This window comes from Sander lucioperca, chromosome 19 (genome assembly GCF_008315115.2).
Source record: "Sander lucioperca isolate FBNREF2018 chromosome 19, SLUC_FBN_1.2, whole genome shotgun sequence".
NCBI lineage: Eukaryota > Metazoa > Chordata > Actinopteri > Perciformes > Percidae > Sander > Sander lucioperca.
This window is the reverse complement of record NC_050191.1, coordinates 28,409,323-28,429,116: the sequence shown is the minus strand read 5'-3', so window position 1 is coordinate 28,429,116 and position 19,794 is coordinate 28,409,323. Positions and strand designations below refer to the sequence as shown.

At 40.2% G+C, this 19,794-nt stretch overlaps 1 long non-coding RNA gene across 1 annotated transcript; it reads right to left on the bottom strand.

Annotated features, from left to right (window-relative positions):
• Positions 1-291: 291 nt before the first annotated feature.
• Positions 292-16,871, bottom strand: LOC116040319. Its single transcript, XR_004102643.2, has 3 exons — positions 16,861-16,871; positions 2,475-2,483; positions 292-405 (listed from the first exon to the last, which is right to left on the bottom strand). It is a non-coding gene; the product is annotated as an uncharacterized LOC116040319 (long non-coding RNA).
• Positions 16,872-19,794: the final 2,923 nt, after the last annotated feature.

Here is a 19,794-nt window from a genome sequence, read left to right as displayed (position 1 = left end):
CTTCGTTACTCGTTACTCGCAAGAAATGTTTTTGTACATTGGAGTGAAAGATTCTTCCTCACAAAAAAATGAAAATTCTGTTTCTGTTTTTCTCTTTGTTGATGTCAGACTTTAAGGTGTGGAAACCCTGAATATTATGCTTCACTAAAAGAAAGTTACAATAAAGTTCATAATCAAAGTTTCTCTTTATCTTTAAATAATTAATTTTTAAAATTTTAATAATTAAATACATTTAGTATCAGAAAGTTACTTTAGATACCCAAGTACAGTAAATATCAGATACTGTAAGACTTTTACTCAAGTAATATTCTGAAAGGTGACTTTAACTTCTACCAAAGTCATTTTCTGCTACATACTTTTACTCAAGTATTGCTTTCAAATACTTAATACAAGACTGACATTGTCCTGTATTTATATTATAGTTTTCAGTATTTTAGTATATTTGTAGTATATTCTAGTATATTGTCTGTACTGTGTATTCTATCGGTATTCTATAGATATATATATATATATATATATATATATATATATATACACCTTATATTTATAGAGCATACTAAGGTTTGTTCTTGTATTCTGTATTGAGCTCTCTTCTCTTCTGTTGATATCATCCATCCATCCATCCATCCATCCATCCATATATCCATCTATCCATCTATATATCCATCCATCCATCCATCTATATATCCATCTATATATCCATCCATCCATCCATCTATATATCCATCCATCCATATATACATCTATATATCTATCCATCCATCTATACTGTGAAGCATTTAACAACAAGCTCAAAAAGTAATTTATTGTCTTTGAATTCAGGTTTAAAAATCCTGTGATAAGTGGAATACTTGTAATAATAGTTTACTTGTTTCAGGAATGTTCTAGACTCAAGAATCCGAAACGGAACAAGGTGAGTTTAATCTAGATATAGAAAATAAATTCTGTTTGATTTGCCATGGGGCTGTTGTCAGATGGCTGAACGTTGGAAGACAAACAGAACAGGAAACCACAGCTAGCTTAGCTCTGTGCTGAGCTTTCACCTGTCGATCACGCTCCTCCTCAGTTCACTCTAAAAAAGCTCCAAAGTGGACTTAGGATTTGTTTTGTCAATTCAAATTTTTGACTAATTCTATTTAGAGTTTTATTTTTGTTTTTATATATTTCCAAATCTCCATGCTGACACAATCTACCCACTTTATTTCCAGCCACCTGAATGTAAATCCCATCACTGTACCTTAAAGTTACATTTTCCTCTTTGATAAATTAAAAATAAACCTCCATCCTGATAGTGCTGAGATTACAGTACAGATTTTAAGTGATTTCACAAAATGCCTCAATAAACTATTTTGATAATCAGTTATTATTTTGCCAAAAATATCAAACATTTCATTTCTTAAAAATGAAGCGTTGCTGTTTTTCTCAATGTCAGTATACCAATAGAGTTTTGGTACAGTTGGTTGGACAAAATCAACTTTTTGCAATGAAGGTTTTTGGAAATTACAGTGGCCATTTGTCAACCTTTTCAAACATCTTCAAGGCTAAATATGGAGTTGACAACAAGAGGTTTCATTGCATCTCACAGTCTTCAATGAATGGAGTTAGCTCAGTTGTCATGAAAACTTCATCCACCGATGAAGACCATGAGACTGTATGTGGTTGAAAGCCCTGGAAGAAGCTAGTAGGTGGCCCTAAAGTTGAGATTTTTCTTGTCAAACTACTATTTCCAGGGTCAAGAATGAACACTCAATTGATGCATTCATATAAAAAAAAAGCCAGATGAAACAATGATTTAAAAACGTGTAGCTGCAGCCACGGATGTTTGGCCATTTATTTAGAATTTTAAAATCTTATTTTCTTCTAATTCACAAACCTCACACACAACTCATCTAAAGAAGAAATGAGATTCCTTTGGTGTCAGTGCAGCTGAATGAAAGAATCACTGATACTGTTCTTCAATCTGCTGGATGCTTCACAGTTATATAGATACATAGACTGTCCGAGACAGCACAGTGTCTATTCACTTTCACATTTTAATCAGCTGTGAAATCTCCTTTTTTCCCTTCTCTTCTTATTCTGCCACTGGTGTGGACTGATAACAATCACGCAGCTCGACCTGAACCAGTTGCAACTGCACATTTGTGACACAGATCTGATGATGGCTACAGTGGCCCGCTGATGAAGCACATTTTGGAGAAGCTGCCGAGCAGAGTGAGATAGATGAGACTGTCTGTGGTCTGTCACTGTGCTCTGGAGGAGAAGATGACTGCGATAGTTGGCTTCCCGCGCAGCAGAAATGTTCCTCTTGTACGTCATCCTGACGGAATATACATGGCAGTGTTCATACAGATGCAGCTAGCAGAATGAGACTGAGCCTGCCCTCCACACACAATCCCTGAGTGGGATGGAAGGGAAGCTGTTCTCCGGTCATCCATCTAACCGGCCAGCTCCTCCATCCTTCATGCAGCCACGACTACTGATCTCTCCTCTCACTAACTCCCCCTGTGTCTGCCTTGGTTTCCACATCTTTCCTCTTCTTTTCGCTTTATAGGAAAGCCTCTGTTACTGGACTTTAAACATGTGCAACACTTTAGAGAGCTAAAATGTACTATAACATACAATAGCAGTGTAACAATAGCAGTGTTTCCATTCAATTGTCACGCAAACTTTTATAATGTTGCAAAAAAGAAATAATAGTAAAAGAAAGAATTGGGTGCTTTTCCATCAACTGGCACTAAAGGCTACACCTGGCTGTAAACAGAGCAGAAGAGTTGTGGTTGCTTACTGGAAACCCATCTACAATAGACAAATAAAGAAAGCTCTTCAGGAATTTGATTCAATAAGGCAAATTTTAATTTTTCTTTCATGTCAGTTACTGTCCAGAGTGGTCCGGAGACAAATTTATACAATATCCGGGAAGACGCTGACAGCGGAAACAGCTGATCAGTTATGTGAGTTAAATGGTCACTACGTCAGAAGTTATTAAGCAAAGTTCCATAATTATTTTGTGTCTTTTTTGGAAGAATTTGTCTGTAAAGTATCAGAACATTATTGAATGTCTGCTGAGATTCATCTCAGAAAATTATTCTTTAATAAGTCACTTCATGACCTGAATAATCATGTTGACAATGTCAGTCTTTTATTCAGTCAACAAACGTGCATGGCTTCATGTGTTTCGGCAACAGTTAACGTTCTTTTGTTAAATGAAAAATAAATATTTTGTAGATGGTCAAGACTGGGCAAGGGAGACCCAATCAAATACTGTAACCCTTAACCCAAGCTCCACTGACCAGCTTTTCCCACAGCTTTCTACCCCATCTCATGGTCTTCATTAACAGATGGAGATGAAGAAGTGGTTCAAAAGCACTGAGAAATCTCTTAAATTCAAGGGCGTAACTTTGGGTTCAACATTGGGGGGGTTGAGATCTCCACTTTTGAGCAAAATTGAAATTTTGAGCATATCAAACACTTCTTTTCCTGCATTCTGGTGATTCTTCCTGCAACAATTTGTGCCTTTTCTGCATCAAGTTATGGTGCAAATGTCTTTATTTATGTAAAGGAAATTATAATAGGTTTTTGGATGGTTGCACCGGCCAGTTATGATTATTGGGGGGGTTGTAACCCCCCACCCCCCTTGTAAATTACGCCTATGAAAAAATTGTTCCTAACAACAAGGCCTTGGTTCATTGTTTAAAAACACACACACACACACACACACACACACACACACACACACACACACACACCACAGAAACAGGTGGTGATAAGTGGCTTCAAATGCTTCTAAAGTCTAACCACATAGACCCAAATCTAATTTCCAGAAACAAAAATTCACTTTTTATGTTTACTCAAACATAAAAACTTTGAGTAAATGGTTTAAAAGTCAGAGGCAGGTTGGTTCTTCACAGATCTTGTGACTCAGTAACAGTGGACCGTTGTTGACCTGTCCCTATGACCCGGCCCGGCCAGTGCTGACTCACTGCAGGACACAGGGAGACACAGGTGGACACCCAATCAACGGCTCATCCACTCTGATCCCTCCCACTGTGAGTTCCCTTGGCTGCTTTAGGGCCCTGACACACCAACCAGACGGGCCAACCATCGGCAGAAAAGCCAGTCGAACTGATCAGTCGGGTCCCGAGGTCCAAAAAATGCCTCAGAACACACTGAGGCGACGTCGACTTGAGCGAACTGATTATTTCCCAGAAAATGAGAACCGGCAGCTGATTGGACAAACGCGTCACGTGGTTCTTTTTTCTCCGGAAATTCACAGCCAGACTGTCATGGCGGCTCGTTCAGAATACGATCTCATATTGGACTAAAATAGTTCAACGAAACATGTTTCTGAAAACATTTTAAGCGAGAAATAGGCCGTGCAGTTGCTGAATCTGTCTTCATTTCAGATTGACAAAGGTCAGTTTAAAAGATTTTCGTCAGATTTTGAGAGGCTCATCCGCTCCCCATCTCCGGGTGAGTCCCGACTGCCCTGTCTCCGACTGAACATGTCAGGTCGGCCCAAATGAATGCCGACGGAGCACACCGAACAGACTCGAGTCACGGACCTCGCCAGACGGCCCGACGCCCGATTATCGGGCTGGTGTGTCTTCTCTCTTAGGTTCACACTCCCTGACTGCAGACTCAGCAGTGCTCAAACTCACTGCATTTCTTTTTCTCTTCTGGATGTAGAGCTGGGCCATATGGAAAAATCAAACATCACAATATTTTTGACCAAATACATCGATGTCGATATTGTGGCGATATTGTAGGGTTGACTATTGGTGCTTTCACAAAATATTAACACAATGAGAGTTTTGATAAATAATCACCAATACTGTTGATATAATGACTATGTGAGTAAAGGCAAACAATAAAATAGCTAGAACAGTCTGGTAAGTTCAGAATATACATCACTTCTTTACTGTAATGCAGCTTCTAAAACCAGGAAATTACGATATCCAAAATTTAAGACGATATCTATCCTCATATATCGATGTGGATATAATATCCATACACACCATCAAAGACCTTTTATTAGGTGAGGTTTTAGAAGAATCAGATGGCAACAACTGAGAAATCCATGAACCAATAATGAGTCTATCGCTGCTCCTAATGACCCAGAATGAGGTTGATGTGCAGGACGGTAGTTTCTTTGGTGCCCCCCCAGTTGAATGGAATAGTTCCCATCTGAGCAACAGAGCCAACCCAACAGGAGTGAACTCTCCAGGGAAAGAGTCAACGGCTCCAAACAAGATGGTGTCAACACCCTGGGAGGACTTGGGATCCTTATCACCTTAGTACAGGCTCATTTGATTGAAATTACAGGATGAAATCAGCATAAAGCTGGCTATCCACACAGATTACTCCCCCACAGGAAGGGCTGTATACATGGATGTAACCCAACACATAGACTTTCATGTTTTCCATTCCACATCTGTGTGCAACAAATGGAAAAGCCATCGTGGTAAACGTCATGCTCTCAGTTTTTAATGCTTTCATTTCACAGATTTTTCTTGCTGTAGAATTAATGTTCCTTTTCTTGCTCCTTTTCCTGTGCATGATTAGAAAAAAAACATCATAAGGAAAAGTACGAGGCACAGTGGGGCACTAGAGTGCACATACAGGATCTCCACCTATGGCTGCCTGCTGTGAGATGGCAGGAAGCCACCGCCGGCAAATCCTGCTGATCTCGCTGTAAGCTCACTGTTTTACAGTAGAGCACGGGGGGATCGGTGCAGGAAGTGGGCACATTACTGCACTTCCACGCCCACAACCTCCCCCTCCCCTCCCTCTACCACCACTACACCAACCCCCTCCCAACCACCTGTGCTGGTCTCACAGGATGCCCCCCCCCACCCCCCCTCTCCTCCCTCACACTAACTCCTTTACAGCTGCACTTCTTTACCAAACCGCACACACACACACTTTGTTGTTTTACACTCCACTGCTTCAACGTCAATCAAGAGGATTCGGTTTACTGTAAACTGCCTTAAAAAAAACTGAAAAACAAGAAAAGAGATCCATTTATGGTATCAAGCCATGCAGATAGTGTTGGTTGGAATTACTTTATACAGAAGAAGGGTAGAAGTTTTCTATAATAATAATAATAATAATAATAATAATAATAGGAACACTGTTTGTGGAAAGATGTTCTATTAATGTGAAGAGCTAAAACACTTGTATGATGGGTTTAACCCTCCTGCTAACCCTACAAAAAGTTTGTAAATCAGAAATTTGGGTTTCTTGCAACCAAATTGTCCAAAAAAAGTAAGGTGGATGGTTCCCTACAACGCTCTTCATTATTCATGTAAAATACATGATCAGTTCACTACTTTCATCAAAGTGTTTTATTCAGTTTAATAGCATTTGAAAAAAAAAATTACATCGGGAAAAGTGACAAAAATGTTGGAAAATAAGTTTTAATTTTTAATTTTGTCCCAAAAAATAAAAAGTTGCGAGGTCGACGGGAAGACAAACCAAGGGTTAACAGTTTCTCTGGGCCATCTCAACCACTCCTCACTATTACTGCCAGGGTGGCTTCACCTTAACTAGTGACAGCTGAGTAACGGGCTGTTGTCAGTTCATTAAAACAGTGTCTTTTGGATTTAAAACTGCACTTATTCAAATTGCAATTCTGATATTAAAAACAATCAATCATTGAACTATAGCTGCATTGTATCTGGGTTTAGACAGAAATCTTAGGCTACGTTCAGACTGCAGGCAAAAGTTGCCCAAATCCGATTTTTTTGGGGTCAAGTGACCAGGTCAGACTTCTTCAGAAGTTGTGTGAACACTCTAAATCTAGCCCAAATCTGATATTTTCAAATCAGATTTAGACCACTTCCATATGTGGTCCTGAATCAGACCCAGATCTGATTTTTTTCAATGCGGCCGCAGTGTAAACAACCAAGGTGGATTTGATGTGACTTTTACCTCAATAACCCTTGCTGCGCCCTCCCTCCCCGCGGGGAGGGACGGGGCCCCCTGCTCCCGGTGCAGCTGTCAACCGGGGCGGACTGTCCTCAGTGTGCCCCAACCGCGTCGAGTCGCAAGTGCGGGGATCAGCTCACGTAAAAAGGCGATGTTGGCAACCCACCCGACCCGTCTTGAAACACGGACCAAGGTGTTTAACGCGCGCGTGAGTCAGAGGGTCGCCCCGTGGTGCAATGAAAGTGAGGGTGAGGTGGGATCCCGGTCCCTCGGAGTCGGGCGCACCACCGGCCCATCTTTCCACACTGGAATCTGATATAGGCCACATTTTAAAAGGTAATGTGAACAGCCAAAAACAAAATCGGATCTGAGCAAAAAAATCTGAATTAGGCATTATGACTTGCAGTGTGAACGTAGCTTTAGAGACAGATAACTCGAAACCAGGACAGATCAAAACCTATCAGCATGCAGAGGTACCATGAAGGAGCAGGGTTTGTTGTACTTTGAGTGATCTGTCACTTAAAAAATGTCTGTTGTGCAGTTCATGATCTTATTTTCTCCTCAGCTGGCCATCGAGCATTCCTCATCGTCATCTCATATGTCAGAGATCAAATTGTTGTGTTAATTGAGCAGAGATGTGGACTTGAGACTTGGTGACTTGGACTCGAGTCCAGGGTTTTCCTGGCTCAGAATGGGCCTTTGGTGGGAAATATTGAGTGGCGGGTATGGGGGGGTCAAAGACTTAATTTCCTGCATTCTGATACATTTTTAGGCAACAATTTATGGTGAAAACATCTTTATTTATGTCAAAGAAAACTGAAAAAATTCTGGTGGTAGGAAAAAATTCAAAATATAATGGAATATAATGGGCCCAGGTTTACCCCAAAGTTCAGTTTTTTTAATTAATATGAACAGGGCTTTACGGTAACTTTTTTCCTTAATAAGCATGTTTTGCTCCTAAGTTCAAAAATGTAGAGTGACTTACATAAGGTAACTGCTATCACTGTTGTAGCTAATTTGTACAATAATACAATCCTGTTATGAATACAAAACATTATGAAGTGTAATGTCTTACGTAACGTTTTGGCGCTTGTGATTTTCCTTTGGCGCCGGCTGAAAACCTCTTTCTCTATGCAGGAAAACCCCTGGAGTCAACTCCAGTCTCCTTTTTTATGACTTTCGACATGACGAGACAATAAATAAATTACTTGAGACTCGATTTGGACTTGTAAGATACGAGCGAGACTTGACTTGAGGCATGCTGACTCGGATGACTTGTGTGTATTCCAATAAGTTTGAATGTTGCTGTTAAATATAAAACAATATAACTGAATGTTTCTATCTAACTATCAAGTACGCTATGTAGCGGAAACAGTGAGTCATGATTGGACGACTCGAACCCCCCCCCCTTCACACTGAGCGTCCCGCCACAGGTCAGACCAGACCCCCCCCTCACTAAAACAATGATCTCACTCCTGTACCAGGAATCCGCTGATTGTTTGAAATACCTTCCACTATGCTTGACTGAGCGCCACTTCTTTTTCCCATCGACCCAGAAGAGGGATAGAGATGTGTGTGTGTGTGTGTGTGTGGGGGGGGGGGGACTAAACGAGCTTGGCAGGAAACGTCCACCCCTCCAGCAGGACGGGAACTTGCTGCATTTGGCCTCTTACATCTAACGGTTTCAATTACAGTCAGTGACTCTCAGTGACACTCATCGGAAAACACAGACAAGCTCTTTGGACAGCAACAGCAGAGTCACCATTTGAAATGGGAAAAACCACTGGAACTCAAATCATCTGAACGAATACATAAACTGTAAAAAGGAGCAGTGCTGGACTGAAATGTGTCTGCGGCACTGATTATGGATAACAGTCAAGTACTGTTATGAAGATGCTAGATGAAGTCATGTACTGTATGTCTTTAGGACTATTTTATTTTGTTAAGTTCTTGTACAAGGGTTTGTTTTTAGACTGTTTAGAACGTTCTTTTGTTAAATTAAACAAAAAGCTTTTAAAGAAAAGCATATTCATATTTCTGAAATTAAAAACTCAATCGCAAATGGCGATACATTAATAAAATAAATAGCATGAACACCAGTTCCTAAAGATTTTGAATGACACCCAGCCATTATCAAGACATAAGAAAACTGTATCAAACCTGAGCTTGACCATTCATTCCACTCAAGGTCCACTTATTCAGGACCTTTCAACCATAGCATGGTCTTCAACAACAGACTTCTAACCCATGTTGGTTGAACATATTGAACCTTTAAGCCAGAACAAGTAAACCTACAGTTGTCAACCTTTTAAACTTGAATTGAGAAAACCTTTAAATATACTAAAATGCTGCTATTATAAAGTGCAGTTTACTGATTTGGAATTCCTGTTTGAATTTCTGCTGACACACACACCATTAGCGATATATCTGTTGTAATCAAAGATCATTCTACATTACAGACGCTCTCAGAAGAAAAGACTGGACAGAAGGGCTGAACCATCAATGGTTTTCAAATCCAAATCCAGATTTGAAAGAATGTGATTAGCTAATTGTGAAGAAGTAATTAATCGAATGTGCAACATTTAGTTGAATGTTCTGGTGTAATATTTGGTTTAAAAAAATATATTACTGTTTTTATTATTATTTGTTTTACTGTTTTTTCAAAAGATCAATGCTAGTATAATGTTATAACAGATGGTTTACAGAAATGTCCTATTTTCTGTGGCTTTTTCATTTATGTTGTATAACTTTTTTTAACATGACTGTAGAAGGTGTAATATGTAGCTGCTGCTGTTGAACTGAGGCAGATCACACATTTCAGTTTACAGGAAAGAACTGATATTTTTTATTGGAATTGTTTATTGTTATAATAACTTTATCTTTTGTGATAAATGTTCTATGTTTGACAGTGTTCCATGTTTATTAAAAGAAAAACATGTATTGCTGGCAGTTCATGTCTATGTTCTCATCCCTGTATAAGAATACAGAGCAGTTTTGACGGTGTCTCATGTTATAATGCTCCATGGCATGTTTTATCTGATACACAGGGAATATTATATATATATATATATATTATATATACCTTTTAAGAAGAAAAACAAAATCGCAAATCCAATCGTAACTGCAATATCTGGCAGAAAAATCGCAATTAGATTTTCCCCCCAAATGGTTGAGCCCTAGACTGGACAGTGTATCCCTCCAGCATGGCTGCAGATGACAGGATTCCAAAGAGCTCAGCTCACAAATATACTTCGATATCATATTGATTTGACAGCCAGCCCTTACTGCAGCATGCAGGAGTCTGTCTGGCTTCGGAGTGTTTTATAGCCCACAATGTGTTTCCTCCGCAGCACAGTATGTAACAGTCGTGTGCACACACTGTGATAACACAGAGAACAGTGATGATTGCAGAACACTGGCAAGATTTTCAGAACTGCAGCGTGCGCTACGATGTCAGTGAACAGAACAACAGGGTGTCACATAAGGATATGAGCTCAAAGCAAGCATCCTGTGTGTCAAAACTTACACCTTTTAATTCAAACGTAATTTACACTTTAGACATCTTTATATTTAGAAACACAAATGTTGGTGACCAACAACCTGTAGAATACCTTGATTCTGTCACATGCTCTTCTATTCACAGATGTGTCAAGCCGAAAAGTAGAAGCACAAATCAGTAAGTTTTCTAAAACATGCTACTCTTTGCAGTCTTAGCTAGGAGTAAAATGATGTCATCTATCACTTCAACCTGGTGTATCTGGTGGTATAGGAGTCTTTTTTTAAGTGTGTATAGTTTCTATTTTTCTATTTTTGTTTCTATTCTTATTTTATTTAATATACTTCTAATTATTTATTAGTAACTCTTCTCTATCTTTACTTATTTCTGTCCTTGAATCTGCCCTCTGGGGAACCAAACAGGCTTATTTTATCTGAGCTTATACTTCCTTTGACTTTACTTCACTCAAACTATTTGTGCAGATTCATTCATTTTAAGTCTTAATAAAAGCATGCCATTAATGCTATATTACTTTGTTGGTAAATTCATTTCATTAATATTTCCCCTCATTACAATAACATCTTCACATCTGTCTATATGCGTTACATAAACATTAATGAATATTCTCCACAAAACTACCACTGCCCTTTCATTTTAATATTAACATTGATGTATTATATTGTACATATTTTTATAGTATTTTCTCCATATATGTATGGTGTCTTTTTTTCAATATTTATGTTTCTGGATTTGTGCAATACATGCTTCTATTTGTAATCTCATCTGCTGTTTATCTTATGCACCAAAACGTCAAAGCTATGTGTGTGTATGTGAAAGGCTACTGAGCAATAAGCTCATTCTGAATGAAGTTACATTTGTGTCTCTGTATTTATTAATATCTCAAAATATCAATAAAAGTTGGTGGAGTGTTTCATTATACCTTTCTTACAATATTAGCTTTATTCTGAATTAAAACTATCTGGAACATATTTATATATTTTTATATTATTCTAATACTTGGAACATTTTGATAGGTTGGTGGAGGTATGGAAGTATATTTATCTCATAATATATATGCGAGTGCATAACTCCACCAACAACAAAAAGAGCAAACTGCTGACAGGAGGACCTGAAATGGGACGGTACTACGGTGTGCTTCAGTGTTCCCCAGGAGACACACACAGCAAACTGCTCTTACTTATTATGGTATGCATATCATTTCTATGGTGGCAGCAGGGGACCACACAGACAGACAGACAACAGTGTTCACTATGAATAACCTCAGCAGCAAATTAAAGCTGTATATTTGTCTTTTTAAAAAAGGTACAATGAATCACTTTACACATGTATACACATGTATATACAGACTAGGGCTGCACAATGTATTGTTTTATTTATCGTCATCACAATATGAACTGGTGCAGTACACATATGAAACATATCGCCAAGGACACTCCGATTTCTCATTAGTACAAAAACTTTAAAATGAAATAAAGACTTTAATATCTGATTATTTATCACAAGTTATATTGTTATCGCCATATTCAACAACGTTATCGTATATTTTCCTCATATCATGCCGCCCTATACAGACACATAACATGTTGTTTTAAAACTCAAATTGTTAGCGCACCAGTAGTCTATGCACATCAGATCATAATAATAATAATAATAATAATCAGTATGCGATTCCTAAACTCTCATGCTGACATAGTTTTGAACTAGCCTGTTAGTTCCTGACATGTAGATCTGGCCCCCCTCCCTCTCGTATTTGATTTGTATTTATTATTTTTATTTTACTTTATAAATTATAGAGTGTGGTCTAGACCTACTCTATCTGTAAAGTGTCTCAAGATAACTCCTGTTATGATTTGATACGATAAATAAAATTGAATTGAATTCTCATTTATTTTGGGGGGTGGTAGATATGAGCCGTTATGTTATATTTTATTGTAAATAATAGATTACGTTGTGCTCAATGGCTGTACTGTCTATGTTTATTCCCCTAAATAAAAATAAATTAATAATAATTAATAATACATTTTTAATAAATAAAGATTTATTTAAAAAAAACTTAAATCCAATCATGATTTTAAAACAATTCCAAGAACAAACATATTACTATTATTATTATTATTATTATTATTAGAGGGAAAAAGATTTAATCTTCAGAATTTGAACTATTTGATTCTAAATATTAACGATGGCTCTGAGAGCTCAGCGCTCTGCAAATGAAGAAAGATGAAAAAGACCCGACACAAGCTCGTCAGCTGCACGCAGACGCTGGGACACGCTTCTTATTGTCTGCTATCTGTCATTGTGATCACATGATTTAGATATTATAATAATAATCAAAAGGCTAATGTTAAGCTAACAGCAGATAAGTATCAAGAGCAATAATATCTGAATCATGCCTTCATAATGTTAAAATAAGGGGAACATTTTTTTTTTCTTTTCAACATTTCCCAACACCACTGACTGACTTGTGCATCACTGTTAAGAGTCCCCAGTGTGTTGAGAGTTGTGGGGTGTTGGGTCTGTTTACATGGCTTTTCTTTCTGGTATTTGCAGTCTTTGAGCCCCCAGGGCCACCGTAGTATTAACCCTTGTGTTGTCCTCCCAAACCAACCAAAATAACTTGGATGCATGCATGTACATCGTCGCAGGTCAAATTAATGATTACTTCCATTGAATTCTGGGTGTTTTATTCAATTTATTAGCATAAAAAAAAAGTTGAGATGGTTTTAAAACAGTATCCTGACTAGACTTAGACATAAACCAGTCTGGGATTATCCATCAACATCCTCTGATCTTAACTATTAGTCAAATTAATTCATGATTTCTGCTTTTTTTAAACTAAAAAATTAGATATGTCATATAAATTAGATTAATTGAGCATGAATATGAATGCATGTGTAAACAGAGGCAATGCTCTCTAGTCCCTTGGCAGCAGCAGTAGTAGTACTAACAGGTCATTACATTCACTGAACTCCACTTTACACACAGCTCATTCTTCTAAACTGCTTCAATAACTACTAAACCCCCTGCCCCCTCTCTTCCACCCTTCCAATGTTTTATTTTCCAAAGCTATTAGGACCAGATGTGCATCATTTTATCAGCTCAATATGTTTTGCATAGTTATAAACGTACGGATGACCACAGAATAGGTTCCTAAAGAGGATTAACTCAGAGTTCAGAAGGTGAAGCTCTCGGCTGGAGGCCGTCTGTGAGTTTGGACGCAAGCATCAGGTTGATTTACGGGTCTTGATATTTTCTTACAGGGAACACAAGACAAAAAAGGACCCAAAACAAACCAGAACAATCAGAAATGTGCCAGGGGTGTTTTAGATTTGATAGCTTCTTGGCAAGTCTCCGCTGAGCAGCACTGGCACCATAATGCAATCTGATTTCACATGGTGAGCCACAGTGGCAGTGCACATCGCTGCTGTGAACCAACGCTGGGAGGAGAAGAATGAGCAGCCATGATATGACGGAGAGAAGAAGGGATCACGAGAGAGAGAGAGAGAGAGAGAGAGAGAGACAGAGAGAGTGAGAGAGAGAGAGAGGGAGAGCGACAGAGAGGGAGAGAGAGAGAGAGAGAGAGAGAGAGAGAGAGAGAGAGAGAGAGAGAGACAGAGAGAGTGAGAGAGAGAGAGAGGGAGAGCGACAGAGAGAGAGAGAGAGAGAGAGAGAGAGAGAGAGACAGAGAGAGAGGGACAGAGAGAGAGAGAGAGAGAGAGAGATAGAGAGAGAGAGAGAGAGAGAAGAGAGAGATAGAGAGAGACGAGAGAGAGAGACAGAGAGAGAGAGAGAGAGAGACAGAGAGAGAGAGACAGAGAGAGAGACAGAGAGAGAGGGACAGAGAGAGAGAGAGAGAGAGAGAGAGAGAGAGAGAGAGAGAGAGAGAGAGAGAGAGAGAGAGAGAGAGAGAGAGAGAGAGAGAGAGAGAGAGAGAGGGACAGAGAGAGAGAGAGAGAGAGAGAGAGAGAGAGACAGAGAGAGAGGGACAGAGAGAGAGAGAGAGAGAGAGAGAGAGGGAGAGGGAGAGAGGGGGAGAGAGGGGGAGAGAGGGGAAACAATAGCCCTGGGTGTAAAGTGCAGGATCTTAGATTTCTGCTGTTCCATCGACGCCTCACACTGGCAGCAGCCCAGTCAAACATGCCTTTGTGCTGACGTGGGAGAGCTATGGGAACATGTTTTTTTTCTTTTTTCTTTTCTGGCCGAGGCGCTGACTTGGGATGTTAAGCTGAGCTGGTGGGGGTTACTCAAATATCCTGAGTGATGCAAACGATCCTTTAATGATGCAGAGAGAAAAACATGTATGTGAGAGACGGAGGAGGATCTGCTTTTATTTTTGAAACCGCTCTTCTGCTATGATTCATAAGAATCAGAAATGATGCCATTTTAGCACCTTAAGGGGCTGCTGGGATTGCTTTCAACGATCACACAAAGAGATTCCTCTATCACTATACTCCAACTGCAATTTCATGAATCATTAACCTATAAGTGCTCGGTTACTTTTGAACACAGGCAGCTTCTTTTGTCATCAGCATTTTAATTAGCTGGATAGGAACTTCAGTAAGAGAACATGATTACTCCAGGCTCAGCAGAAGGCTGCAGGAGCTAGCCCTGGACGCTATGGTTCCCTGAGGGACTCATTATGTCCAGATCCCCAGAAACAGCCTGGCTCAGACTGAGACATGTTCCCAAGCCACGCTCACCCTCAGAGATGCTGGCTATGTTTAATAACTTCACTATGACTTTGCTTTTTTTAAGGACTTCAGTGGGGTCTTGCTTGCTTCATTTGTTTTGCAGTTGTGACATAATGGTGGGGTCCAGGGGCAATTCTAGGATCAGAGCTTTAGGGGTGCGTTTTTAAACGTTATTCTACTGGGCTAACTGTGCATTTTAACATCATTGCTGGACCATCATGGTAGGGGAAACACTGAATTATATGTAAGTAGAAAGACACCAACAACTCTGAGAAAACTTCCTTAAATGCTGAGCCACAGGGCTATTACTACAAAGGTCAGGTGGTATTACAAATGAAATCAGATATGTATCTATGGAAAAGCAGACATTTCCAAAATGCAGTATCCATAACTTTTGAAAATTAGAGATGTATGCGATTTTGACTAATGGCACTATTCTGAAAATGGTTCAGAATTTGTTCCTGAATGATCTAGGTATCTAGATTCTGGGTTTAGTTTCACGGTGCTGTGATAGTCCTAGAGCAGAATTCTTTAGCTCAGACTTTTTTCTTTTTCTTTTAGCAATTCTTTTTTAGGGGTGCTGAGATGAAGTTTAGAACAGGGCTAACATCGCCCCTGCTAGGGTCACAAAGTAGAGGAAGAGGAAGATTCAAAATGTTTTGTGCAGAGTTTTCATTGTTAGAAATTGTTATTTAACCAAAGAGAGGTGAACACCCCTAATAGAGTTGTAGCTCCTATTTTGGGACACTGAGGTCACGGAGTGTGTCACAGGCGGAGTCCAGTGGTTCTGTACACGCTACTTACATTTGGCTGATTTTAAGCCAATGTAATAAAAAATATAATACAATTATTTCCCTACAACAATTATGCTCCTAGTAGTGAGAAGAAGGCTTCAACAGCATTGGATCTTCACATCATCAGATATACAGAAAATATGATATGAAACAGATATGAAACACTGCACTAGTTGGAAAATGTTTCGATCCTGAGAAGTTAAATAAAGTTAAATAAATGGGAGACACTCTCTCTCTCTCTGAACTATCTTATTCCAAACAGTAAGAGCAGACTAAACCCATTGTGCACGCAGCACAGCTCAGTGAACAGAAGTCAACGGGAAATATGACTGATGTTTGTTGAGAAATATGTCTCAATCACTGAGCTATTATTATAGACTAATAAAAGATAACAGGATGTGTAGCCTATTATTATATTCATCATTATAATATACAGAATGTGCTACCAATGTGAAACTATCATTTTATCCCTCTCTTGATTGATGGACAAAGAAAAAACAGAGGAATAAATATCAGATCAGATGAGAGCAACAGCAGGATAAATAGCGCTGCTGCTGTGATGAAGTGGCATTTAAGCCTGACTGAGTCACTGTGCCCCCCCCCTACAATAAGCAGCGGATTGCTACTGTACTGAACAAAGGCTCCCTACGTAAAAGTGCGCATGAGTGCTGCTGCCGCTTTGCACGTGCTGTGCAAGCAGAGCGATGTCAGTGAACGACAACGTTTTCAGTTCAGCTCCACGATCAGATCTCACTAAGACACCGTCACCGTGCACTCTCCGCGTGCACTCAGCTTCACCTGCAGCACGGACTCACACACTGTCACCATGCCAGAGTCAGACCAGCAGGACCGCGACACATGCGGGGAGAAATGGGTGCTGGAGTTTGCTGCTGCTCAGCGGCATCTGCGCGTTGCATCAGCACAAACAGACAAAGAGCTGCCGCTGCCGCTGCCGCTGCCGCTCAAAGTGCTGTTTCACCGCATTCATGTGATTTATGATTTCAGGCAAACACGTGGCGATCAAACAATAGTAGCCTATCCCGAAATGAACACACTGACTCTGACTTTTTATTGAGCCAGCCAGGACGCGGCAGACTGCCTGACACTGCGGACACCTCTCAGTCCAGCTCGCACTAACGGGATTTCTTTTCATTTTGTCAAACACACATTGAACAGGCTTAGCCCTAACCCTAAATAGGCTAACATGAATCTTTAATGGCTGGTATGCATAGGTTACAGCATGTGTCATCCAACTGCTTTGTTAATTAACCACAATTCCCATATAAAGTATATATATATATACACACAGTATGGAGCGTATCATCCCCGCATCATCACCACTCAGCGCTTACTCCTACAACCACTGACAGGACTGACTGATGCAGCAGCCGCCCACATGACAATGCAGCTGTTTGATACAGTCACCGCTGGATTTAACCCCCCCCTGCTTTGGTTTGGGGCAGGTTAATTGGATCTTTCTAACATAGCCTATAAGGGGTTAATGGGGATGCCAATGTGGGCTGTTAAACGACACCGCCGAGCCATTCAGATGATTCCACTGGCTGGCTCGTCCTTACACAGCAAATATTTTTTTGATGTTGATTATGAGTAGGTGTAATTTCCGATCATTTCAGATTGGGAAAGAGCAGAAAATGCAGAGGTGCACTGTATAGCCTAATAATAATAATCATGATAATAAGTTATATTCTATTCAGCTGCTAATTCATTTGATGAATGCAGTGAATGATGCGCTGTGTGTGACAGCGTCTTCTTTTCTGGACTCTTTTCCTCGCAGAAGCAGCACGTGCATGCGCCTCCTCTGGATCTCCAGCTTCTACCGTACACCGAGGGAAGGGAGCGCACACGGTGCAAGAGTGACTCAGAGCACAACAGGATGCGGTTCAGAGTTGTGTTTCACTCCTGAACACTTCACACCCTTTAATATTCGCAGCCCCGCCAAGCTTTCAAGAGTCATGCATGCGCTTCTTTCTTCTTCTTTCTTGTGTGTTTTGTTTTCCCAGCAGTCACAGTGACTTTTCCCACAGACAGACAGACAGACAGACAGATCTGCTGCTGCAGCTCTCCCTGCGACACTTATGCAAGTTTGCAACTCGGTTGTGAGCGCACCAACAATAGATGAGGCTGACACGCGGTGAATCCGCAGACTGAACACAGCGAGATCTGGTTCTGTATCTACCAGAGAGGAGGAAGGACCATGCAGCTCACCTTTTCCCGTCTCCGGTGCTCGTCTCGCAGCCTTTTGTCCGTCCCAGCAGCTCTTCACATGGTGCCTGCGAGCCTCCGGCTGCACATAGCTCGCTGCTTCTCCCGCTGCTGCACACAAACACCGTGTGTGTGTGTGTGTGTGTGTGTGTGTTTACTCGCCGGTCTGTTGTTGCCGCTGTGTGTAGCCGACGACTGCGCGCGCGCGTATGTGTGTGTGTGAATGTGTGCGTGGCGATCCACGCGGCGTGCCGCTCCGTCTCCGCTGTTTGTTCCAGTCGACTGGAACGCCTCCTCTCTCGCGCTACATTGTTGACATTCGGCCGCTGACGTCACTCCATCCCCTCATTCACAACATCGTAGCGCGAGGCGGCTTTGCGTTGGTGCCCGCGGGAAGCGCGCGCGTACTCCCTGTAACGTGCGCAGCGGAGCTTGGAGAATCGCACTACGGGCTGTTAGCTCAAAGCCCTGCCCTCGTGGTCGCTAACCCCCCCCTCCTCTCGGTGCACACAGCGGGAATATGACGGCCAAAGATGACGCAAGGCATTTTTCACAGCAGAGACAACTGAGTCCTAGAACATTATTTATACAGCTGACATACTTCAAGGAAATGTTATTGTATACCTTTAAAATCTATTTTTTTGTTTTATTTTTTACTCCCTTCTTTTCGTAGCCTACCTTTCTTCAGAATCAGAATCAGAAATACTTTAATAATCCCAGGGGGAAATTATTTTTGTTACCACTCCAGGTATACAAACAACATATACAAACAACATATATTATCCAGACTTTTAACATATATAATAAAAACAAATATACAGTAATAATAAATAAAATATGAAATGTACAGTGTTAATGTTAGTGTGCAAATAGTGCAATAGAAAGAGAAAATGATTGTCTATGTTGAGATGATTATAGTGCAATAGAAAAGAAGTTTACTTCTTCTGAAGTTTACTCATGTTATGTCATCATGATCTATGGTTGTAATGCTCAATGAATGGAAATGACTGCTTTATTTATATATGTTTAAGTACGATGCCGAATTGTTCTACAATTGTTTGTATCACATATTTGTGAAAATATGCAAATAAAGCTGTTGAAGGTGTTTTTGAGCCAGCACCTTAAAACTCTTAGATGGGGATGTTTCATTTCTATCAAAAAACTACTTAATAATAATAATAATAATAATAATAAAACAAACAAAAAATGACCAGTGCCATTAAAGTATTCCAACACACAAAGAAAAGTGCAGCTGTGCTGAGTGGTTCTGTCTGTAGATGGGTTAACATGGTGGGAACTTGATTAAATAAAACTATTGAGGAATATGCACCATGTGAGTACAATTACAGATTTGTGAACTCTTTAGTTGATGTTATGCTTTAATGGTACAAATATGACCAAACCCATCTGCCATACAATAACTCTGGGTAAAGCAGTTGGGGCCCTATAGGGTCGGGGGCTCACGTATGTCTTGCCTATAAAAGGTTACAAGCCAAAAAGATTGGATAGCAGTGGTGAATTGTACGGCAGAATACATTTCAGAAGGACATGTTTTTGTGGTACTTCTAATGATGTGCATAGGTCACCCCCCCAATAATCAAAACTGGCCAGTGCAACCCTTCCCCAAAAACCTATAATAATT